We start from the raw sequence: 4,854 nt of genomic DNA on the forward strand, positions 1-4,854 counted from the left end.
CCTTATAATGAATTATAAACTGCTGAGTATCGCCATTGTTGGTACAATTGACGGCGCGTATGCCCAAATTTGTGGGAAACGCCCCTTTTTTGGCCGATTTTGACGTCTGAGGCAACCTTTGGAGAGCGATAACTAATTAAATTCTGGGCCGCATCGAAAGCACTCGGGCATATGCGTCATAGACGTAGAGGGGATTCCTTATAATGAATTATAAACTGCTGAGTATCGCCATTGTTGGTACAATTGACGGCGCGTATGCCCAAATTTGTGGGAAACGCCCCTTTTTTGGCCTATTTTGACGTCTGAGGCAACCTTTGGAGAGCGATAACTAATTAAATTCTGGGCCGCATCGAAAGCACTCGGGCATATGCGTCATAGACGTAGAGGGGATTCCTTATAATGAATTATAGACTGCTGAGTATCGCCATTGTTGGTACAATTGACGGCGCGTATGCCCAAATTTGTGGGAAACGCCCCTTTTTTGGCCGATTTTGACGTCTGAGGCAACCTTTGGAGAGCGATAACTAATTAAATTCTGGGCCGCATCGAAAGCACTCGGGCATATGCGTCATAGACGTAGAGGGGATTCCTTATAATGAATTATAGACTGCTGAGTATCGCCATTGTTGGTACAATTGACGGCGCGTATGCCCAAATTTGTGGGAAACGCCCCTTTTTTGGCCTATTTTGACGTCTGAGGCAACCTTTGGAGAGCGATAACTAATTAAATTCTGGGCCGCATCGAAAGCACTCGGGCATATGCGTCATAGACGTAGAGGGGATTCCTTATAATGAATTATAGACTGCTGAGTATCGCCATTGTTGGTACAATTGACGGCGCGTATGCCCAAATTTGTGGGAAACGCCCCTTTTTTGGCCGATTTTGACGTCTGAGGCAACCTTTGGAGAGCGATAACTAATTAAATTCTGGGCCGCATCGAAAGCACTCGGGCATATGCGTCATAGACGTAGAGGGGATTCCTTATAATGAATTATAGACTGCTGAGTATCGCCATTGTTGGTACAATTGACGGCGCGTATGCCCAAATTTGTGGGAAACGCCCCTTTTTTGGCCTATTTTGACGTCTGAGGCAACCTTTGGAGAGCGATAACTAATTAAATTCTGGGCCGCATCGAAAGCACTCGGGCATATGCGTCATAGACGTAGAGGGGATTCCTTATAATGAATTATAGACTGCTGAGTATCGCCATTGATGGTACAATTGACGGCGCGTATGCCCAAATTTGTGGGAAACGCCCCTTTTTTGGCCTATTTTGACGTCTGAGGCAACCTTTGGAGAGCGATAACTAATTAAATTCTGGGCCGCATCGAAAGCACTCGGGCATATGCGTCATAGACGTAGAGGGGATTCCTTATAATGAATTATAGACTGCTGAGTATCGCCATTGTTGGTACAATTGACGGCGCGTATGCCCAAATTTGTGGGAAACGCCCCTTTTTTGGCCGATTTTGACGTCTGAGGCAACCTTTGGAGAGCGATAACTAATTAAATTCTGGGCCGCATCGAAAGCACTCGGGCATATGCGTCATAGACGTAGAGGGGATTCCTTATAATGAATTATAGACTGCTGAGTATCGCCATTGTTGGTACAATTGACGGCGCGTATGCCCAAATTTGTGGGAAACGCCCCTTTTTTGGCCGATTTTGACGTCTGAGGCAACCTTTGGAGAGCGATAACTAATTAAATTCTGGGCCGCATCGAAAGCACTCGGGCATATGCGTCATAGAGGTAGAGGGGATTCCTTATAATGAATTATAAACTGCTGAGTATCGCCATTGTTGGTACAATTGACGGCGCGTATGCCCAAATTTGTGGGAAACGCCCCTTTTTTGGCCTATTTTGACGTCTGAGGCAACCTTTAGAGAGCGATAACTAATTAAATTCTGGGCCGCATCGAAAGCACTCGGGCATATGCGTCATAGACGTAGAGGGGATTCCTTATAATGAATTATAGAGTGCTGAGTATCGCCATTGTTGGTACAATTGACGGCGCGTATGCCCAAATTTGTGGGAAACGCCCCTTTTTTGGCCTATTTTGACGTCTGAGGCAACCTTTGGAGAGCGATAACTAATTAAATTCTGGGCCGCATCGAAAGCACTCGGGCATATGCGTCATAGACGTAGAGGGGATTCCTTATAATGAATTATAGACTGCTGAGTATCGCCATTGATGGTACAATTGACGGCGCGTATGCCCAAATTTGTGGGAAACGCCCCTTTTTTGGCCTATTTTGACGTCTGAGGCAACCTTTGGAGAGCGATAACTAATTAAATTCTGGGCCGCATCGAAAGCACTCGGGCGTATGCGTCATAGACGTAGAGGGGATTCCTTATAATGAATTATAGACTGCTGAGTATCGCCATTGTTGGTACAATTGACGGCGCGTATGCCCAAATTTGTGGGAAACGCCCCTTTTTTGGCCGATTTTGACGTCTCAGGCAACCTTTGGAGAGCGATAACTAATTAAATTCTGGGCCGCATCGAAAGCACTCGGGCATATGCGTCATAGACGTAGAGGGGATTCCTTATAATGAATTATAGACTGCTGAGTATCGCCACTGTTGGTACAATTGACGGCGCGTATGCCCAAATTTGTGGGAAACGCCCCTTTTTTGGCCTATTTTGACGTCTGAGGCAACCTTTGGAGAGCGATAACTAATTAAATTCTGGGCCGCATCGAAAGCACTCGGGCATATGCGTCATAGACGTAGAGGGGATTCCTTATAATGAATTATAGACTGCTGAGTATCGCCATTGTTGGTACAATTGACGGCGCGTATGCCCAAATTTGTGGGAAACGCCCCTTTTTTGGCCGATTTTGACGTCTGAGGCAACCTTTGGAGAGCGATAACTAATTAAATTCTGGGCCGCATCGAAAGCACTCGGGCATATGCGTCATAGACGTAGAGGGGATTCCTTATAATGAATTATAAACTGCTGAGTATCGCCATTGTTGGTACAATTGACGGCGCGTATGCCCAAATTTGTGGGAAACGCCCCTTTTTTGGCCGATTTTGACGTCTGAGGCAACCTTTGGAGAGCGATAACTAATTAAATTCTGGGCCGCATCGAAAGCACTCGGGCATATGCGTCATAGACGTAGAGGGGATTCCTTATAATGAATTATAGACTGCTGAGTATCGCCATTGATGCTACAATTGACGGCGCGTATGCCCAAATTTGTGGGAAACGCCCCCTTTTTGGCCTATTTTGACGTCTGAGGCAACCTTTGGAGAGCGATAACTAATTAAATTCTGGGCCGCATCGAAAGCACTCGGGCATATGCGTCATAGACGTAGAGGGGATTCCTTATAATGAATTATAGACTGCTGAGTATCGCCATTGTTGGTACAATTGACGGCGCGTATGCCCAAATTTGTGGGAAACGCCCCTTTTTTGGCCGATTTTGACGTCTGAGGCAACCTTTGGAGAGCGATAACTAAATAAATTCTGGGCCGCATCGAAAGCACTCGGGCATATGCGTCATAAACGTAGAGGGGATTCCTTATAATGAATTATAGACTGCTGAGTATCGCCATTGTTGGTACAATTGACGGCGCGTATGCCCAAATTTGTGGGAAACGCCCCTTTTTCGGCCGATTTTGACGTCTGAGGCAACCTTTGGAGAGCGATAACTAAATAAATTCTGGGCCGCATCGAAAGCACTCGGGCATATGCGTCATAGACGTAGAGGGGATTCCTTATAATGAATTATAGACTGCTGAGTATCGCCATTGATGGTACAATTGACGGCGCGTATGCCCAAATTTGTGGGAAACGCCCCTTTTTTGGCCGATTTTGACGTCTGAGGCAACCTTTGGAGAGCGATAACTAAATAAATTCTGGGCTGCATCGAAAGCACTCGGGCATATGCGTCATAGACGTAGAGGGGATTCCTTATAATGAATTATAGACTGCTGAGTATCGCCATTGATGGTACAATTGACGGCGCGTATGCCTGAATGTGTGGGAAACGCCCCCTTTTTGGTCGATTTTGACGTCTGAGGCAACCTTTGGAGAGCGATAACCAAATAAATTCTTGGCCGCTTCAAAAGCACTCGGGCATATGCGTCATAGACGTAGAGGGGATTCCTTATAATGAATTACAGGCTGCTGAGTGTCGCCATTGATGGTACAATTGACGGCGCGTATGCCTGAATTTGTGGGAAACGCCCCCTTTTTGGTCGATTTTGACGTCTGAGGCAACCTTTAGAGAGCGATAACTAAATAAATTCTGGGTCGCTTCAAAAGCACTCGGGCATACGCGTCATAGACCTAGAGGAGATTCCTTATAATGAATTACAGACTGCTGAGTGTCGCCATTGATGGTACAATTGACGGCGCGTATGCCCAAATTTGTGGGAAACGCCCCTTTTTTGGCCGATTTTGACGTCTGAGGCAACCTTTGGAGAGCGATAACTAAATAAATTCTTGGCCGCTTCAAAAGCACTCGGGCATATGCGTCATAGACGCAGAGGAGATTCCTTATAATGAATTATAGACTGCTGAGTATCGCCATTGATGGTACAATTGACGGCGCGTATGCCTGCATTTGTGGGAAACGCCCCCTTTTTGGCCGATTTTGACGTCTGAGGCAACCTTTGGAGAGCGATAACTAAATAAATTCTGGGTCGCTTCAAAAGCACTCGGGCATACGCGTCATAGACCTAGAGGAGATTCCTTATAATGAATTACAGACTGCTGAGTGTCGCCATTGATGGTACAATTGACGGCGCGTATGCCTGCATTTGTGGGAAACGCCCCTTTTTTGGCCGATTTTGACGTCTGAGGCAACCTTTGGAGAGCGATAACTAAATAAATTCTTGGCC

Source organism: Ixodes scapularis, unplaced genomic scaffold, assembly GCF_016920785.2.
Source record: "Ixodes scapularis isolate PalLabHiFi unplaced genomic scaffold, ASM1692078v2 PGA_scaffold7__128_contigs__length_106722199, whole genome shotgun sequence".
NCBI lineage: Eukaryota > Metazoa > Arthropoda > Arachnida > Ixodida > Ixodidae > Ixodes > Ixodes scapularis.